Here is a 21,822-nt window from a genome sequence, read left to right on the forward strand (position 1 = left end):
AATATTGTAAACTTCTCATATCAAAACAGCTCTAACTGTCAGCACTCAAACAGTAAAAACCCTACCCATGAAAAAGCAGCACTGCAAATATTATACCAGGCCCTAAAACATCAATACACCTCCCATTAGGAAAACAGGACTAGCCAAACTGCTATAGATCCCTACACAGAAACTATACCCTAACAGAATACCTTACCTTGGTCTGGCCCAGGCAAAATACAGACAGACCCTCACCAAATTCAGAATAAAGAGAACAAAAAATAAAAAGAAACATGCCAAATGGAAACTGCAACAAGCAGTTGCATATGAAAAGCAGAAACATTACCATTCTTTGTAAAACAAACAACAAAACCAAGAAATATAAAACATATTAAAACCATACTAAACAATGAGCAAATATTTTAAAACAGCTAATGACTGGCATATCCAATAATTGAAAACTATAGAGCCCAATATTCAAAAAACAACTTAGCTGGATAAGTTGTACTTATCCAGCTAAGTGGCGCCGCTGAATATCTAGCTACTGTCAGTGGGCACCATTTAGCTTGATAAGTGACTTATCTGGCTAACATTTTAGCCAGATAACTTAGGTAGGGAATGGGTGGATCAGAAAGGAAACCAGTTAGCCAGAGAAGTTATCAGGCCAATTTTGATATTCAGAGTTAGCTGGATAACTTATCTGGCTATCTTGTTGGGCCACAGGTCTGCCCTAAAGTTTGCCGGATAAATTTAAGATAGCGAGGTATACTCAGCAGTGCAGGATAAGTTTGTCCAGCTAACTTGCCGAACCGTTCACTATTTTCAAATATTATTATTGGAGTTTGAGAGGCAAATAATGAACAATAATTAAAACTATGGCTAAAAAGCTAATCTACTGCTCTCCATATCTGGAAACATTTGATTTCCAGTCATCCTAATATTGTCGGATTATTAGCAGGAGAGAGTGAGCTGCACAAACTTTTTCCTTCCTCACTCTTTCACACAAACACACACATGCATACACACACTCTCTAATATGCATACACGCAAGCAGGCTCCCAGTCTCTCTTTTTCATAAGCATATACACAAACACACACACAAGCAGGCTCCCAATCTCTCTTTTTCATAAGCATACACACACACACACACACCAAGCAGGCTCCCAATCTCTCTTTATCATAAGCATATACACAAACACACACACAAGCAGGTTCCCAATCTCTCTTTTTCATAAGCATATATACACACACACACACACACACAAGCAGGCTCCCAATCTCTCTTTATCATAAGCATATACACAAACACACACACAAGCAGGTTCCCAATCTCTCTTTTTCATAAGCATACACACACACACACACACACAAGTAGGATCCCAATCTCTCTTTTTCATAAGCATACACACACACACACACACACACAAGCTGGCTCTCAATCTCTATTTTTCACAGGCATACACACACACCTGCAAATATTTATTTATTTATTTATTTATTTGAGTTTTTTCTATACCGGCATTCGCGAAGGGAATCGCATCATGCCGGTTTACAAATAACAAGGAGTGAACAACAATAAAGTGATAAAAAACATTAACAAGTGCTAAAAGAAGGGAAAATTGCAGTTACAATAAAACAGGGACATATTACAACTTGGAACAGAAGAAAAGGAGATAGTAATTTAACAGTGAAGAATAACTGGGAAAGCCTGCCAGTTTAAAAGGGATTGTACAATTGATGGGATTGTTATTATATTGTTCCTCCAGGGCTTCTTGAATATAATATCTCTCCAATCATGGAATTTTTTGTCACCAATCTTAATCCTAATAAGCCCTATATAATTCTAGGTGATTTCAACCTACACGTTAACAGGAAACCTTTGTCATCTACTTGTCAGACTCTTATTGAAGCTATGACAGCACTCGGCTATGCTTTACTTACCTCAGAGGCAACTCACAAAGCCGGACACACTTTAGATCTCATCTTTACAAACTATGGGAAAGTAATTGATTCGACAATGAAATATACTCTGGTACCCTGGTCAGACCATTTCTTACTCCATTCTAATATAACATTTAAAATTGAGGCAGCTACAACCACTTCAAAGCCAATTACATTCAACTTTCATCCCCCTTTTAAAACAGAGGATTTCCAACGGGAATTAGAAGATAAACTTGCTAAAATTGATCTCTCGGATGGTACTAAAGCCACACTTTCCTGGCTTAACATCACTTCAAAGATAGCAGACATTCTTAATCCAATTAAAACTAAATGTATAATTGAAACAAAAAGAATCGAACCCATGGTACAATAATCAAATCAAAGAAGCGAAAATAGCTCTTAGAAAAAAAGAAAAAGCTTGGAGAAATAACAAATTGAGCCAGACCCTAACTAATTACCGTATCTTTCTAGCATTCTATAAAAATCTTATAAATAAAGCCAAGAAAGACTATTATAGCAAGAAGATCCTAAAGTTTTCACATAATTCAAAAACCCTGTTTAACATCATTAAAAATCTTACCAGCGACTCACAACATGTTGGCACTGATCTTAGCGAAAACATTAGCCAAGACATGGCCCTGTTTTTCAAAAACAAAATAGAAAAGTTTATATTTACTGTAATTTAGATAGTATGCCAATGCAATCAATAACCTTGAATACGAAAGAAGTCCGGAAATGGACAGAATTTGAGGACAGTACAGTAGGTGAGGTAGAATGTTTAATAAAAAACCTAAAACCTGCAAATCACTCACTAGATTCAAACCCACTAGTAGCGTTGAAACCAATAGTGAATACAATTGCTCCCACCATCACAACTATCATCAATAAATCCCTAAATGAAGGTATTCTACCTGATTTATTGAAACAGGCTATTATCAAGCCGAGTCTCCAAAAAAAGTACCTGGACCCCAATGTACTAAATAACTACAGACCAATTTCCAACCTATCATTCCTCTCAAAGTTAATCAAAAAAGTGGTTCAGAAACAACTGACAGAACATCTAGAAACCAATGATATCCTTTACTCAACACAATTCGGATTCAGAAAGCATTTTAGTACTGAAACGCTACTTTTATCCCTTTCAGATACTGTAATGAGAGGATTTGATAGTGGACATAAATAACTCTTAATATTTCTAGACCTCTCAGCGGCGTTTGATACCGTGAACCACACAAGTCTTCTGCAAAGACTTGCAGAGATAGGGCTCCATGATAAAACCTTGCACTGGTTCACCTCTTTGAGGACAATACTTTTTCAGATACCATAACCCTTGAAACAGGAGTACCACAAGGCTCCTCTCTTTCAGCCACTCTCTTTAACATATATATGCTGCCACTTTGTCATCTTCTCTCTGGACTAAGCCTAAACTACTATATTTTCGCAGATGATATTCAGATTATTATTCCTGTTCATGATACCCTGGATAAAACTTATGAAATTACTTCTATGTACCTGAATATTATCAAACAGCTGCTTACGCAAATGAAACTTAGCTTAAATATCGGTAAAATAGAAATTATTCTCCTAGAAAGGAAAGTTTCAATTTCAGATCAAAAACTAATAGTGTCTCAAGACAACCTCTCGATTAACTTTGGAGACAAAGTAAGAGACCTAGGAGTCTGGATTGACCCAGAGCTCAATTTTAAAAAACACATTTCTATCAAAATCAAGGAGGGATATAGCAAACTTTTAATGCTTAGACGTTTAGAACCAATATTAATTGTATGCTAAGTTATATACCTCCAAGGGCTGTGATACGGCGAGATGCCAAGCTTTTCTGTCCGATCTGCAACTTCCAGTGTTTAGTAGGGGTCATTTGGAGCAATTGAACCGGCCATTCACTGTAGGGAAATTTCTAATGGCATACGGAAGGCGAAACCTTTGAAAGCACCGGGCCCCGATGGGTATTTGGCAGAGCTATATAAAATTTTGCTTGACAACATCCCTGGCTGTTTACAGGCGGTCTTCACTGAACCAATACATGAGGGAAGCTATCCAGTAGGGGAAAATAAAGCCACAATAGTAGTGTTGCCGAAACTGGGAAAGGACCCCACAGCGGTAGGTTCCTATAGACCTATTTCTTTAATAAGCTTTGACCAAAAGCTCATAGCTAAAACACTAGCAGACCGGCTTGTGCTGGTCCTCCCCCATTATATTGGGATAGGTCAAGCCAGTTTTGTGAGAGGTTGTTATGCCTCTGCCAATGTGTGTCGTTTGCTCTCGGCTATTGCGCTCTGCACTAACAAAGCCTTGCCCTTTCTAGCGATAAGCCTCAACACGGAAAAGGCCTTTGACAGGGTAAAGTGGCAATATCTATTTGCCATTCTACAACATATGCAATTAGAAGGCCTTTTCCTGGACGGGGTTCGCCTTTTGTACGCCTCTCCTCTAGCTGCAATCTTGGTAAATGGAGCCACGTCCCAGGAGTTTAGGATCTTTAGGGGTACGCGGCAGGGATGCCCCCTATCACCCTTATTATTTTTGTTGGCGTTGGAGCCACTGTTGTTGGTGATACAATCCTCTGAGCAGATAAGGGGGGTAAGGATGGAACATACTATTTTTAAATATGCCGCATTTGCGGACGACCTGCTGGTTTTCTTATGGGAACCGGAACATTCATTATCACCCCTTCTACAATTAATTACGGAATATGGGGTCATATCTGGCTTTAAATTGAATAGTGACAAGTCGGAGGCTTTGGCGTTCCCCAACTCCCTGAAGAGTGCCTGGCGGGACTCTTTCCCCCTCAGGTGGGCGGAAGGCTCTTTCCGCTATCTGGGGGTATTGATTACTCTAAATTTAAATAAGCTATATGAACTGAATGTCCCACCATTACTACACCATTCCCGGGACAAATTGCTATTATGGAGACCCCTTCCTTTATATTTGGGAGGGTGGATCAATGCATTTAAGATGATTCTATTTCCTAAGTGGCTGTATCTATTGCAGATTCTCCCTTTTCAGCTTAAATCTATTGACCTTCGTGCCCTAGATGGATATCTGCTACCATTTCTGTGGGCCGGTAAAAAAGCCCGCATACCCCTCCGTAGATTAAAACAACTACGTGGCAGTGGAGGCCAGGGTTTACCAGACCTAAAACTATACAGTTTGGCTTGCCTCTTCCGCATCATTCATGACTGGCTTTATGATGGCTCCACTTATACTGCTACTGAGTGTGACCAAATACTTTTCCACAATCTAGATCTGAGATACATTATGCAAGCTGTGCCCTCAGAACTACCCACTGGGATGAGCTCACATGTGTTGCTTTTGCTCTTACGTAATGCCTGGAGGGTTTTATTAACCGATCTACAGCTTCCTGTCCATTGTTCCCCATTTTTACCTATACAGGGAAATCTAGCATTTACACCAGGGATATCCTAGAAGGCTTTCCGGAATTGGCAGCGAAAGGACTTGACACAACTACAACAGCTACTGACGGCCGAAGGCACCATTCTCCCGTTTGGGGTCCTACAGAGGCAGTATGGGCTCAGTACTATAGACATGTTCCCATACCTGCAAGTGAAACATTATGTTGCCTCCTTACCCCAGGCAACACTTTCTTTACAGGGGATACAAAAGATTGATGACTTTTTTCAAGTGGGGAAGCAGCATCTCTCCCCATCCTATTACAAAAGAAGGTGCAGCAGTTGAGACCACAGATGGAGCTCGAACTCCTTCTTGCTAGATGGCAGGGGGATGGTGGGATAACTCTCACTGTGCGGGAAATGTCCACTTGCTTTGAGGAGATAAACTCCATATCTTCCTATGGTTATCTCTGTGAGATGCACTATAAATTTCTACACCAAGCGTTTATTTCACAGGCAATCGCTCATAGGGCTCGACTGGCCGGTACTCCCACCTGCCAGCACTGCCACCTAGAGAAGGGAACCCTTACCCACACTTTCTGATTCTGTACAAAAGCCCTCCCTTTTTGGCGTCAGGTTTGTGGTTACACAGGACAGCTGCTTCACTGACTTTGCCTCTAAGCCCCGAGGTTCTACGTTTTTACAGGGACCTTACCATATACATCCCAGAAAAGAGCCGGGGGCGCCTAGCCCGGAAATTATTAGCGCAGGGCAAACAATCCATATTGTTGGGATGGAGATCAAGGGACACCCCCCCCCCCCTCTTTTTGGCAATGGCGCAATGCGGTGCATGAGATGATGCAGATGGAATCCCTAGCGGCATGATTTTCACCCAAAACTAGGGCCTATTTTCTGAAGGTGTGGGATCCTTACCTTAACACCTTGACCCACAGGGTAAGGAGTATGATTTTGAATACCATGTAAAGTGACACACTGTTGTATGCTACTGTTTTGGTGTCTAACCCAGGACCTGCAGACATATGGGGAGGGGGGGGGGTGTCAGGGAATGCGTCCAATACTGGACGCACGGGGTTTGGTGTATGAGAGCACAGCGTCAATCCCTACGAGCTGATACCTTTGAAGTTTTATTGCCTTGGATGTGCGGGGATGAGGGGGTGAGGAGAATGTCAATTCAAAAGAAAAAATACTATGTACTGTTTTGTTTGCATTGTACTTTATTAGTTGTTCAATAAACATATTATTCATAAAACCATTATTAAATCCAAATGATTTTAGAATGGTTTTGCAATCCTTATTTACTGGTACAGACTATTGCAACTCATTATTTCTCGGCCTTCCACAATCCACTATTCGTCCTCTCCAGATTCTACAAAATACAGCCGCTAGGGTGCTCATGGGTAGTAGAAAAAAAGACCATATCACCCCTATTTTGAAATCTCTGCATTGGCTGCCCATTGAATTCAGAATTCAATATAAAGCACTTTGTATTCTGCATATAGCAATTTATGGCAAGCAAGTTGACTGGATGAACGCTGTCATTTGATTACACACTTCGCAGCGAACTTTAAGGTCTGCTAATAAAGGTTTGCTTTCAATCCCTTCAGTTACCACAGCACGACTCACCCTGGTTAGAGAGAGAGCAATTTCACGTGTGGGACCTAAATTATGGAATGCTTTGACAGTAGAGCTTTGTGTCTATGTAGCCATTTAAAAGGCGTGTTTAAAAGGCGCTTAAAACATGGCTATTTGAACAGGCTTACGCAACAGGTAATGGTTAATTTTTTAGCTCCCAGTTATATTTTTAATTACCATAGTTTTTACAGATTACTTTTATATTTCTATTGAATTATTAAATGTATTTATGACCAAGAATTTTTGTATTATTCTTATGTTTTATATTTTTTATTATCTTGTTTTATGATTTTATTTCATTTTATGTTTAGATATATTTTTTTTGGATTTTGTCTGTTTGAAAATTTTGTAAACCGTTGTGACGGCTAGTCTAAACGACAATATATAAAAACCTAATAAATAAATAAATAAAATAAACAATCTCTCTTTTTCACAGGCATGTATTCAGTGGGGGGTGAAGGGCTGATGTGCACGGAGCAGGAGAAAACACCTTGCGGTGATAGTGTCTAACAATCTGAAGTCTGCAAAACAATGTGACAAGGCGATAGCTAAAGCCAGAAGAATGCTGGGCTGCATAGAGAGAGGAATATCGAGTAAGAAAAGGGAAGTAGTTATCCCCTTGTATAGGTCCTTGGTGAGGCCTCACCTGGAGTACTGTGTTCAGTTCTGGAGACCGTAGCTCCGAAGGGACAGAGACAGGATGGAGGCGGTCCAGAGAAGGGTGACCAAAAAGGTGGAAGGTCTTCATCGAATGACTTATGAGGAGAGATTGAAGAATCTAAATATGTATACCCTGGAGGAAAGGAGCAGGGGTGATATGATACAGACTTTCAAATACTTGAAAGGTTTTAATGATCCAAAGTCAACGACAAACCTTTTCCGTTGGAAATAAATCAACAGAACCAGGAGTCACGATTTAAAACTCCAGGGAGGAAGACTCAGAACCAATGTCAGGAAGTATTTCTTCACGAAGAGGGTGGTGGATGCCTGGAACGCCCTTCCGGAGGAAGTCATTAGCCGGAGGAAGTGGTGAAGACTAAAACTGTGAAGGATTTCAAAGGGGCGTGGGATAAACACTGTGGATTCATAAAGTCTAGAGGATGTGAATGAAGAGAAGAGGCATGGGGGTGGCTTGCGGGAATGATGGCTAATACCTGGAGATTAATATCCTTATTCAATATACATACACACAGTTAATGCGACTCCAACATTGCTCTATGCTTCAACGGCAAGAGGAAATACGGAAAAAAGGATTTGCATTCACAAAAAAGCGGGGAATAGCTTAGCTTGCTTGTTACGGCAGTTACTACCCCAAACCAAATAATGCCTGATACTTCACTTTCAATGCATATCCAAGCAGCTTACTACTTCAACGGCAGGGGGGAATGAAGATAAGAGGGTTTATATTCAGACAACAACCAACAAGGACTAAATTGCACAGGCTGGGTAAACAAATAAGCGTGGGAGTAGCTTGCTTATTGCGGCAGTTACTACCCTGAACCAATTAGACTTGATATTTCACATTGATGCAGCTCCAGCACTGCTCTCTACAACAATGGCAGGGGTGGAAGGAAATTAGAACCAAAAAGTTACCAATAAAGGCCCTGACCTCAGTGGTCAGAGTAACAGATAAGTATGAGAAAAAAAAGTTTGAAAGCTTGCTGGGCAGACTGGATGGGCCATTTGGTCTTCTTCTGCTGACATTTCTTTGTTTCTATGTAATAGCCACTGCTGGGCTTGATGGACTCTTGGTCTGACCCAGTATGGCAATTTCTTATGGTCTTATGCACTCACACAAACAAGCTCCCAATCTCTTTTTTTCACAGGCATATACACACACACACAAAAGCAGGCTCCCGAACTCTCTTTCACAGGCACACAAACAAAGAAGCTCCCAAATTCTCCCATACGATTATGCCTCTACTCATTGTTCGCCCTTGTCGGCCTGGGCTCCGGTTTGCTGATGCGTCTCTATTCATTACCTTCCGCCCTGCCGGCCCTTTGTTCCATCGGTCTCACCAGCCTGGCCTCTGGCAGTGGTTGCTGCCACATTGCTCTTCTCCTTCGGGCCTGCTGGCCTGGCCTCTGGTGGCAGCCGCTGCTGCGTTGCTCTTCTCCTGCAGTTTGGGTTCTGGCAGCAGCCATATCCTCTCCTCCTTCTTTGGCTGCTAGCGGCTTCTTTAGACTTTTTGCTCACTGGAGCGCGGGAACACAGCAAACAACCAATGCAGCAGTCATGCTGCCATCTTTCATCATGTGACCAATATGACCGGCCCGCCGGGGTATGCCCAAAGCCCTGATAGTAAATGACAGCCAGGGACAGATTGGCCTATGTTACTATATTTTCAAACCCTCCATGCATACTTTCCCAGCCCAAAAGAACATACCCTCACTCATTTGTCCTACCCAATCTCCAAGCCTCTATCCACCCACCAAATCCCTGAATCCCTCTTTCTTCCTTCACTCTCCCACCCCAGTCCCTGATCTCATCCAATCCCTATTCAATCCCCAAGATCCATAATCTCCCCCTCTCCACTATCCCATTCAATTTTGTGTCCTGCAATTCACAGTTCCCACCTCCAAATTCCTGCTCTTTTTAATCCTCACTCTTCCCTACCTGACATTAATCTCTTAAGGCCCAAGTATTAGGTGCCTGAGAGAAACATTTAGACCTGTGTTCCCCTCCCTCCTGACCTTCCTCCACATCTCACCCAACCCATACACAATTAGAAATTATCCATTTATAAAAACAGATTTTACATTAAAAAGGACATTCAAAGTACAATTTTCTGAGGTACAAATATCACTTACAATTTTTACTGTATATTATATTTTCATACATTGCTGTATGCCAATCAGAAAACCCCGCTAAAAGGTATTGAAACGTGTTGGGTGTGAGTTTGGCAGTCAGAAATCCATGAGTAAACTGAATTACAATTATAATATAGCAAACCTCCCATACCAAAACAGTACTAACTGCTAGGGTGTGCATGCGTTTTAAAATGAATGCGCAAAACGCACAAAAAAAGTCAATTTGTTTCATTCAGAGGGGCCCTGAAATGAATCGGGAGCTCCTCCAAATGAAACAAACCTTATTTGTTGCATTTGTTTTAAATGAATGCATCAGGCCTATACTTAGGCCCAACACTGGGGTCTCACCCTAGGCCGTCCCGACACCAGGATCTCACCTAAGGCATAGGCTGAGGCCCAAATTATGGACTGTGGTCTAGGCATGAGTGTGGCCCGGATAGCCACTGGGGCCCAGCCTGGAGGCTGGGTCCTGACACCTGGGCCTTGGTCAAGAGTCAAGCCTAGGCATGGAGGGCAGGCCTTGAGATCCATATTCTGCTTCTTCTTTCTTTGGCTGAGACCCCAGAATAATGTAATTGAACTTACCTGATTGTCGGGTATTCGATGAAAGCCAGGACCCGAAAAGTGGGCTTTGACCAGGGCCTGGACCCAGGCCCAATGCTGCAGCCCAGTATGAAGCCCAGGTCCTGACATCGGGGCCTCAACCCATACTCAGGCCCAACACTGGGGCCTGACCCAGAGGCCAGATCCTCCCGACCAAGGCCCAGGCCCAACACCATGGCCCAGCCTGGAGGACAGACCCCGATGCTGGGCCCTCGGCCTGGACCCAGGCCCAATGCCATAGCCCAACCCAAAGGCTGGGTCCTGACACCTGAGCCTAGGCCTGAACCCAGGCCAAACATCAAGGCTGTGGCCTAGACCCAGGTCTAATGACTTGGCCCAGCTCGGAGACTGGGTCCTGATGCCTGGGCCTCAGCCAAAGGTCAGGCCCAGACACGGAGCCCAGGCCTCAGAGATCCTTCTTCTGCTTTTCTCTGCCAACTGATGCCATCCACTGGGCTCACACTGGAGTTAATTAACTCCAGAGTATTCACTCCAGTGGACGGCACCATTTTGATATTCGACACTGTATGGTTAATTAACTTTGGCACAACCCAGACGGATGGCATCAGTTAGTATAGAAGAGCCAAAAGAAAGAAGCAGAAGAGAATCGCCAAGGCCAGGGCTCTGGCCTGGGCCTGACCCTGGTTCGAGGCCCCGATGTCGGGACCTGGCCTCTGGGTTGGGTCCCAGCATCAGGCTTGGATCCGGATTGAGGCACCAGCATAGAGACCTGGCCTCTGGATTGGGTCCCGGCATCAGACCTGGGTCCAGGTCAAAGCTCTGGTGGAGTGCTCTGGCCTAGGTCAAAGCCCAGGCTTCAGGACCCAGCGTCTGGCTAGGGTCCAAGTCAAGGCCCTGGTGTTGGGACCTTGGCTTATGTCCAGCTTGAGGCCCCAGCATCAGGCTTGGTTCTAGGCTCTGGCCTAGGCCAAGTCTGAGATCAAGGTCATGGTGATCTACTGCGGCATCTGCCTACGCAAGACCGAGGTTTCAGCTTGGGCCTAGGTCTCACCGTCGTACCCCCACCGGACCAGGTAACTGGGGGCTGGGGTGATCCTGGCCCCAGAAGTTTTCTGGGTGGGTTGGGCCAGGAGGCCAAGTTTTCATTTTTTCTTCATTTTTTTTTTATGTTTGATTCGTTTTTTTTACACAAATGAATCAAGCATTCCACAAACTGAAATTCGTGTGAAAAACAAACCTTCCAAAAATGAACCAAAAAACAAAAATAAATTTTGTTATCCCTGCACACACCTATTAACTGCCAGCACTCAAACAATAATAATCCTACCTATGAAAAGGCAATACTGTAAATACTATACCAGGCCCTAAGACAGCAATACATTTCCTGTTAGGAAAACAGAATAAGTTATGCTGCTATAGATCCCTATACACAAAACTACACACTAGCAGAATACGTCATACATGCAAAACACAGACAAACCCTCACCAAATTCAGAATTAAAAGACCCTAAAATAAAAATGTGCAGACAAAAACTGAACTGGAAACCACAAGTTAGACTCTGTATGCAGCATAACAATGGGAATACAGAAACATTGCCATTCCTCATAAAATATCAAACAATAAAATCAAATCAATAATAATAAAATACTAATAAAAAGAATATTTAAAATAGATGACAAATAGAATAACATCCAATAATTAAAAACTCATGTATTTAAAAAAAATTGTTCCAAACACCAAAACATCAAATAACATGCAATGATTAAAACTAACAAAGATAAACAATCACCCACTCTCCATACCTGGGAACTTTTCATTCCCAGATGCCCTGAGATTGTCGTAGATTAGCTGGTGGGGTGGGGGAGGGGAGTTGTGCACACACTTTCTCCTCTTTCTCATACACACACACACACACACATTCTCTCAACGCACATGCACATTCACACAGGCTGTTTCACACATGCACGCTCCGCCACACACATGCTCCCTCACCCCTGCGCACACACATTTATTTATTTATTTATTTATTTTATTTAGAAACTTTTATATACCGGTATTAATGGGGACATCACACCGGTTCACATATTAACAGAAGGCTTGGAAAATACATTTCAACAGGGAAAGGAGAACTGGGCGGGGGGTTAACCTGAGTCAGAATGGAAGAATAGATTAAACAACAAGAAAATCATAACAAGAAATCATAACAAGAAAATAACTATATACAAAGTAATTAGTTCCTTAATATAAGGAAAGGGCGTTCACCTGGGGGGTGAGAGCTATGGTGGGGATGGGAGGAACTATTCTGGGTAGACTTGGTTGAAAAGAAATGTTTTTAGTTTCTTTTTGAATTTGATAGCACATGGTTCAAGGCGCATGTGGACAGGTAGGGAGTTCCAGAGGGCCGGACCGGCAATGGAGAGGGCACGGTCGCGGGTGGAGGAAAGATGAGCTGTTTTCAAGGAAGGTACATGTAGGGTACCTTTGCTGGCAAATCTGGTAGCTCGGGTGGACAGGGGGGCAGTGAAGGGGAGGTCGAGCCAGTTGGAGTTGTGGGTGTGGATAGACTTGTGTACTATGGTCAGGGTTTTGTAGTGTATACGGGAGAGGATGGGGAGCCAATGTAGATCCTTGAGGATAGGGGTAATGTGTTTGTGTTTACGTGTGTTAGTAATGAGCCTTGCAGTGGCATTTTGCAACAATTGGAGAGGTTTTATTGAGGACAAGGGGAGCCCTAGGAGGAGGGCATTACAGTAGTCTACTTTGGAGGTGAGGGTGGCTTGGATCACAGTGCGGAGATCTTGGGTGTATAACAGGGGTCGGAGTTTCTTAAGAACGTTGAGTTTGAAGAAGCCTGCTTTGAGGATAGAGTTGATATGTGGTTTCATGCTAAGATTGGGATCAAGAAGAACTCAGAGGTCCCTAACGGAGGGTTGAACTGTGAGAAGGTTAAGTTTGGGGTCGTTAGGCAGAAGGTCGGGGGGTTGCGAGGAGATGTGGAGGAGTTCCGTTTTGTTCGTGTTGAGGGCAAGCTGAAGGTTGGTGAGAAGGGAGTTGATGGATGCAAGGCAATTTTCCCAGTGCTCCAGGGCATCAGATAAAGAGTTGTGAATGGGAATGATGATCTGAACATCGTCAGCATAGAGATAGAATTTGAGTTTAAGGTCAGTGAGGAGCTGGCAGAGAGGGGTGAGGTATATATTGAAGAGGGTTGAGGAGAGAGATGAGCCTTGCGGGACTCCTTGTTGTAAAGGGTGTGAGGCAGAAAGGTTGTTTCCAATTTTAACAGAGAACTTTCTGTTTGAGAGATGGGATTTGAACCAGGCGAGAGCTATTCCTGAGATGCCAATGCTTTCTAGCCTTGTCAGGAGGTGTGGTGGCTGATGGTATCAAAAGCCACCGAAATATCGAGGAGGGCAAGGAGGTAACTGTGGCCTTGGCCCAAGCCTCTGAGGAGATAGTCGGATAGGGAGAGGAGTAAGGATTCGGTATTAAAGTGTCTCCTGAAGCCGAATTGGGAAACATGGAGGATAGCATGATTTTCAAGGTAATCCATGAGTTGTGAATTAACAACTTTTTCCATTAGCTTGGAAATGAGAGGGAGGTTGGAGATGGGGTGGAAATTGGATGGGTCTTTTGGGTCTAGGGAGGGTTTCTTAAGAAGGGGTTTGACAACAGCGTGCTTGAGTGAGTCTGGGACCATCCCATGGGTGAGGGAGCAGTTGATAATATCTGCTATGGTTCTGGCTATGCTGTTAGGGATGGCTATTAGAGCTTTGGTAGGGATGGTGTCGTTGGGGTGAGAGGCTGGCTTAAGTTTACGAAGGAGGCTTATTATTTCCTTAGAGGAGGTAAAGTCAAGTGTGGCCATTATGGGTTGGGATGAAGAGGGTGCAGAGGGTAGATTGGTGGGGGAGCAGAGATTGGGGAGGGGAAATCTGGAGAGGAGGTTGGAGATTTTGCTTTGGAAATAGTTGGCCAGTTCCTCACATTTGGCTACAGCCTCAGAGTCTGGTATGGTAGGTGGGATAGGGGTGGTGAGGCTGGCAACATAGGAGAAAAGCACTTTGGGGTTGAATTTATAGTCATGGATTTTTTTTGCATAGAAGTCTCGCTTGTGTTTGAGGGTAGATAGTCTGTATTTGTGTAAGGCTGTTTTGTAGCTGGAGGAATGTTGCGGGGTTGGGTCCTTGTGCCATTTTCTCTCTTTCTGTCTGAGGTTGCTTTTTAGGATTTTGAGCTCTTGGGTGTACCAGGGCTTGGAGGGTTTCGCAGAGGTATTTATGACTCGTTCGGAGAGAGGGCATAGTTTATTGGCAATGTCTTCTGTAAGGCTATTCCAGGACGCTATGGTTGTGTCAGGGTCTGAGCAGATTAGTCTAGGTAGGGAAGAGGCTAGTGCATCTGTAAGTTCGTCACTGGGGCAAGTTTTTCTAGATATAATGGTAGTGTGAGAAGTATGGTTACTTGGAAGGGGTCTCTTCACGGAGAGTCGGCCTTCAATGAGGCAGTGGTCGGACCAAGGCACTGGGGTACAGGTTGGTGAGTTGGTGGTCTGGAAGCTAGAGTTGATAAACATCAGGTCCAACGTATGGCCAGCTTTGTGAGTTGGAGATGCTATGATTTGGCGGAAGCCTATGGCAAGGAGGGATTGAATGAAGGTTTCGCAGGATGTAGAGGGGGGGGGAGAGAATCAACATGGAGATTAAAATCTCCTAGAATGATGGAAGGGGTGTCGGTTTTTATCCATTCTACAACAAATTCAATTAGGGGAGAGGGGTTAGACTCAAGGATAGTAGGGGGGGGCGTAGACTAGACAAATTTGCAGGGCATCTGCCCTAAAAAGACCTATTTCGAGTTTAGGTGGGGCGGCTATGCTGATAGGTTTAAGGTCAAGGTATTTTTTGGCTGCTAGGAGGAGTCCACCTCCTCTTTTTTTGGGTCGGTGGATAGGGAAGATGTCATAAAGGGTGGATGGGAGTTGGTTTATGAGGACGGTGTCCGAGTCTTTGAGCCATGTTTCGGTGACTGCACAGATGTCTGGTGTGCAGTCCGTGAGTATGTCATTAAGGATTGGCGTCTTTTTGGATAGGGATTGAGCGTTAATAAGTATAATGGAGAGGGTGGTGAGACCAAGGAATTGGGTCAGAGGCGAGGTGAGGATGGGGATGAGGGATTTGCGGAGAGGGGGGGGGTGGCGGGGAAGGAGGGGAGGGGGAGGTAGTCTGGAGAGTGGGTGGTGGATGCGGGGGATTGCGTAGGCAGCCATATTAGCACCGCTAGTAGTCAGGTGGTAGTGTGGGGATATGGGAGGTGAAGAGGAGGAGGGTAGTGGAGAAAGCTGCAATATGGAGTAGTAGTTAATATACAGTGCAGCATACAAGTTACATACAGCAAGTAACATACAGTGAAATAATGTACATATAGCGACAGGTATGAGGAAACAGTAGGTGTACTTTGAATTGCTCACCGAGTGGCGAGTGTCCGTGTTGGGTGGCAGTAGTAGGAAAAGTTGTGGGGAGATGGTCCCGTTGTAAGTAGTCAGATTGTAGCTGCGAAGAACTTTCTTTGTAGCAATGTCTTTGTTATCTGAGGTTCCTGGATCCGGGTGGGTCTTGGCTGAGGGCTGTCAGGTAGCGATACTTCACGGCAGAGGGAACTGCAGAATGATGAACGGTGGGACCGGGGTAGTGGTTCAGGGGTCCTTCAGGGCAGTCCGAAGGGGCTGCACGAAGGGGCGCACAAAAGGGCCCCTTTGTTGCGCTCCTTCGTGCGCGCGACGCCGCAGTATCGTGCGCAAATTTAAAGGGCTGTGGGCCCTCCTCCCCGGCGCCAATGAAGGAGCGGCACTCGTCTCCTGATTGGAGGCTGGAGAGCCCAGGGAGGGTGGATGGGCAGCACGGAGGGTCGGCGCGAATCTTACTTTGCAGAGGCAGAAGCAGGCACTGTGGATCTGAACGGCGTCTCGCTGGAGTTTTCACCTCTTATTTTTGCTGAGTAGCTTTTGCTTGTTCGTGTTTCACTCAGCTGGTGCGATTCACATGCGGTAGGCCTCGGTGCAGGCGGGGTCTCTCTTTCTCAGGTGAGCCGCTTCTCTCGGGCTCAGTCACGGCGCAAGGGGTGGGCCTCGATGCTGGGGGAGAGGAGCGATTCTCCGGTTGCTGGAGGCCTCAGATCGCCGCTGGGGCTCTAAGGCCGGCGCGCTGAAAAGGGGAGAGCCGCAGGATCGTGCGCAAATTTAAAGGGCTGTAGGCCCTCCTCCCCGGCGCCAATGAAGGCGCGGCACTCGTGCATATGCTCTCTCATTTTCACACACAAGGGGGTCTCAAGGCAATTTGCTGCCTGAGAAAGGGATGAGATGGTGTTCTCACTCCTCCCCACCAAGGCATGGCACAAGTCATATCATCAAGCAGCACGGGAGTGGGGGGTTGTCTGTTTGTAGTCTGGCCCTTTCGGTTAATTCAAATGCTGTGGAAGGGTGAAATCAGGGATCAGAGTGTCCAGAGGAGTGGCAGATAGATCTTCAACAATAATGTTTATAAGAAGCTGGCAATACTGCCACACTCCCAGGAACCCTAAGACCTACCTCACGCCTTTTCCCTAGCATTTCCCCCTGAAGATGTGGGAGATGGGTGAATAGTGGGGGTCTTTGTGTGGCATACACTCTCCGGGCCAGTGTAAGGGCATTAGGCAGCCTGGGTGAACTTTACAGCATGTGCTCATGCCCACCTCTCTCACCACACACAGTTACAAATTCTACATTTACACGAACCAATTTTACATGAAAAAAGACATTAAAAGTATTGTCTTCTGAGGTAAAAATATCACAAATTATCGCAACCCTGCAAGAAAAGGAAAAAACTCACTTATAATGCATATGGTATTAGGCATTGTGTATGTGTAATGCATGTTGGGTGTGGACTTTGCCCTTCAGAAACCCAGAGTAAACTGAATTAAAACTACAATACAGTAAATAACTCATCCTAAAAGAGCACTAACTGCCAGCACTCAAACAGTAAATACCGTAACTATGAAAAGGCAATGCTATAAATATTACACTGCACCCTAAACTCCAATACACCTACTATTAGGAAAATGGAACAAATCAGGCTGCTATAGGTCCCAACACAGAAACTACACACTAATAGAATATCTCATGTTGATCATACATGTTGAACACAGACCAACCCTTATCAAATAATAGAGACCATAAAGCTTAAAAAGAAACATGTAGACAAAAACTGAACTAGAAACTGCAGCAAGCCAGATTGTATTCAGTACAACAAAGGAAAAACAGAAATACCATTCCTCACAATAATAAAATCAAGGAATATAAAGCAAGAATCATAATAGTAAAAACATAGTTATAAAAAAGAATAAATATTTCAAAAACAGCAGATGAATAGAATAGCAGCCAATAATTAAAAATTAAAACAAATTATTAAATATTTCCCAAATATCTATAACATATTTCAAAATAGCAGACACATCAAGCAAAACACATTAATTATAACTAAGGATACAAAAAAAATTCCCATTTTCCATACCTGGGAACGTTTGATTTCCAGTCACTCTGAGATTGCAATGGATTACTGCAGGGAGAAGGGAAGGGAAATTTTCTCCTCTCAAACACACACATACATACATACTGTTTCATACACAAACACACAGAGATGCTCTCACACACACATTCTTTCACACACATAATCACACAGATGCTCACACATGCTCTCACACACACATATGCTTGCACGTGCTCTCACACACACACGCTCAGATGCTGATACATTATCTTTCACACACACACAGATTCTCATACATGCTTTCATACACACAAAGATGCTCTCACACAAACAAATGCTAACAGATGCTCTTTCACACAAATGCTCTCAAATTCTCACACACAGTTGCTAACACATGCTCTTTCACACACAGATGCTTTCATTCTCTTTCACGCACACACGCTCTCACATATGCTCTTCACACATGCCCTCTCACACACACAGATGCTCACATATGCTCTTCACACATACCCTTTCACACACACATGCTCACATATGCTTTTTCAAATGCAAATGCTCTCATATATGCTCTCTCTCACACACCATATGTTCTCTCATAAATACACATGCTTTCTCACTCACACACACAAACACATACACTCTCCCTCTACTTCATTCATATGTGCTGTCAATCAAGCAGTCTCGTTCCTTTCTATTTTGACTATGGGTGGGATGAGCTCACAGGCAGCCAAGGCCCCTCATTTCCTTTTGCAGCCAGCAGTCTCTGGGCTTCTCTTTTCTTTGGCTGCAGATAGAGCCTCCTATTTTCTTTGGCTGCTGGCTGATTAGGTGCTGATGGCAGGAACTGGGCCTCTTCTGTTTTTCAGCCCTGTGGGCGAGTCCTTTCACTGTGCTGCCGCGGGGCTCTTCTTCTGGCCTGAACGGCTTGGGAACCCTGCGAGCATGTCAATTCACTGTGCCACCAGAGAACTTCAGGACCGGGGAGAGTTGGGAACGCTGTGGGCGTGTCATTTTACTGTGCCACTGAGGGACTCTTCTTCCAACCCTCAGGGATGGGAACCCTGTGGTTGTGTCAATTCACTGCACTGCTGCTGGGGAATCCTGCAAGCACATCATTTCGCTGCCCCACCATGGGGCTCTTCTTCCAGCCTGTGCGTGGTGGCAAGCCCACCGTGGGAATGGTGTTAAATATGCGTTTGGTGAGGTGGGTGCAAGAGGAGCATGTTTGGGAGCCCTTTTTGCTACTCCACAATTTTGCTACCTGAAGTGGCCACCTCACCCTTCCTCATTTTAGAACCGCCCCTGCTCACACACATTCTCCTTCTCTTCTCTCACTCATACACATAGCCTCAACTCACCCCCACAGGATCCCTCTCACAACCACCCCACCGACCATGATTTAGGCTCCCTCCCAAACATATCTTCACACAGGCTCCCTCTCTCTCAGACACACACATGCACAAGCCCTCTCTCATACACATTCTCACAGGCTCCCTCTCTCTCACACAATCCCTTTTTCACTCATACACACACACACACACCACACTTTTACTCTCTCACGCAAACAAACACACAGCCTTGCTTGCTCCTTCATTCCAGGCCTCTCCCTGCCTTCTTCCACCAGGGTGGGTTAAGCTTTGCCCGTAGCCCTGCATCTTCACCGTGGTCAGGATGGGCTCTGCTGGGCCTTTCTGCTCTTTCTTTTCTGCTGCCAGCCAGGGACTTGTTCTGGCAATTTTATCACTCCCTAAGGGTTGATGGTCTAGGCTACTGCCTAGTTTGCCTAATGGAAGCAGCGACCCTGCTCCAGTCTCTCTCTCCCCCTCCCTCTTACCTCCCTCTTTCATATCCCAGCAGTGAGAGTCCACAGCTCTACAACCCTAACCAAGTTGTTCTAGCCCCTCATGCCTCTCCTTTTCCACCTGCATAGTTCAAAGGATCAGTTGTTGAAACTGCAGAGCCCCCTTGTGATTCAAAAAGCATCTGTTCATTGAATCAAGCCAATGGAAGAGAAGAGATGCCAGCAGCTAGAGAAGCGACTGGGTCAGGAGAAGAGCTCTGATCTGTCACTGCCAGAAAATAATTCCAGAGAAGCCAGAGATTTCAATATGCACTGGGGAGGAGAGGGCAGAGACTTAGGGCACCAGAAAATGCAGAATCAACATCAAAAGTTCCGTAATGATTTTTTTTGCTTTCTGCCTCATTTTCCCAGCCTTCTGTTTCCTCCCCCCCATCCCCAGCATCAGCCTCCTGCCTCTCCTCATCCTTTGCATCTTTCCTCTGTTTCTCCTTGGGCACCCATATACGAAGCCAGTGGCTTGAGTTATTCATTTAGAGGTAGATACTGAGCCGCTGTCGTGTTTTACGAGCTAGCTGGATAAGCTTATTCAGCTCAGTCCATATATTCAGTGGCATGGATGGGTCGCTGAATATTTATGGCTCTCTTAAAGGTAGCTGGATACGTTTATCTGGCTAATTTTAGGACATTCCTAGTTAACAGCATAACATCCAGCTCCCTCCTCCTCACTCCAACAGCCAATTAGCTCATTAAATCTTTAGCTGGATAACTATTCGGCTAAGTTGCGACCGTTCAGTGGGGTTGAATATTCAGCCGCCGCTACTTATCCAGCTAAGTACTGCTGAATGTCACCCTCTTCGTTACCTGGCACTCTGCCCCTTTAAAGTGCAGGCCCAGAAGAGGATGCAGAGTGAGCTGTCCAGAGGGGAGGTAAAGCCCGAGTGCCCTGATAATAGTTTTAGGCCAATATGGTCTAATAAGCTGTTAAAGATGGGGAGAAAGAAGGATCAGAGCAAGGCACAGGATATTGAACAGTGGGAGCCGTTCCTACAGCTCCAGCCACTCTGTTCCTTCAGTGCCAACCAGCACTGCAAGCATGTTCAAATCTCATGGCCAGCATATCCTGTTCACTGGTCTCGTGCATCACAAGAGCAGCATACTGGAGCTGCTGGCCGTGAGAACTGAACATGCTCGTGGTGTTGGATGGCACAGATGGAACACAGCAGCTGCAGCTACAAGAAAGGTTTCCATGCTGCTACAGCAATGGTGCCAGGTTGAAGGGTTGAAGGGTGGTTCGGGCAGCGGGTCTCCTCTTGTGTGTGGCAAAATGTAGGCCATCTGCGGGAGGGTTGGAAGTTGTGTACAGTCGCATACTCATACAGTGAACAGTAAGCTCCAAGATAAACGTCAATAGTTTTGAAGTTAACTGCAGTTAATTTTTTATCTTAAAGTTCCATGATGAATGTAGCTTATTAGAAGGATTTTTTTAAAATTATCTTCCTTATATTTGTTGTCCCTTAATTCGTGCACAAATAGTGGAAAGTCAAATTATAAATATAAAACAATAAGCTAATAATGTTATCAATCTGCTAATTTGAAATTAGCAAAGTACATTTAATTTATCTTACTGAACTAAATATTCTACTAGTGAAAACCACCTGTGGATCTAAAAGTGCTCCTTATGAACAGAAATAAAACCTACTGTATAAGGTCTATGTATAAACAGCTTTTATCAAAGTTGCGTGCCAGGGGGATGCTAACGTGTACTTGAGGGGAAGAAGGGTTTATAACTAGGCCTGTGGAGGGTGGCCAACTGGTTCCAAATTTGTAGCACAGGCTGTTTCAGCCCTGCCTTTATTACAATGCATGCAGGGATTTGTAGTGCTGATTTCCCTAGTGCATTCCCTAAGAAAAGACAAATTACAAGTCCATGCACGTAGTAGAGTAAAACTAGGATTGGATTGGTCTGTCCTGAAAATCTGAATCGATTTGGCAATTCTAGGCCTACGTCTAGAAATGCAAAATGTAAGGGAGATGGCAAATTTGCTGCCCTGGACCACCAAAAAGATGTGGCTGCCATTCACCCCTCCATCCCCGTGACACAGTCCTCTGACTGAAGCAGGTAGGACCTGCATATGCAAGCTTAGAAGCCCATGCTGACAGCATCGCTGGAGCAGAGGTCCAGGG

Source organism: Rhinatrema bivittatum, chromosome 7, assembly GCF_901001135.1.
Source record: "Rhinatrema bivittatum chromosome 7, aRhiBiv1.1, whole genome shotgun sequence".
In the NCBI taxonomy this organism is placed as follows: Eukaryota; Metazoa; Chordata; class Amphibia; order Gymnophiona; family Rhinatrematidae; genus Rhinatrema; species Rhinatrema bivittatum.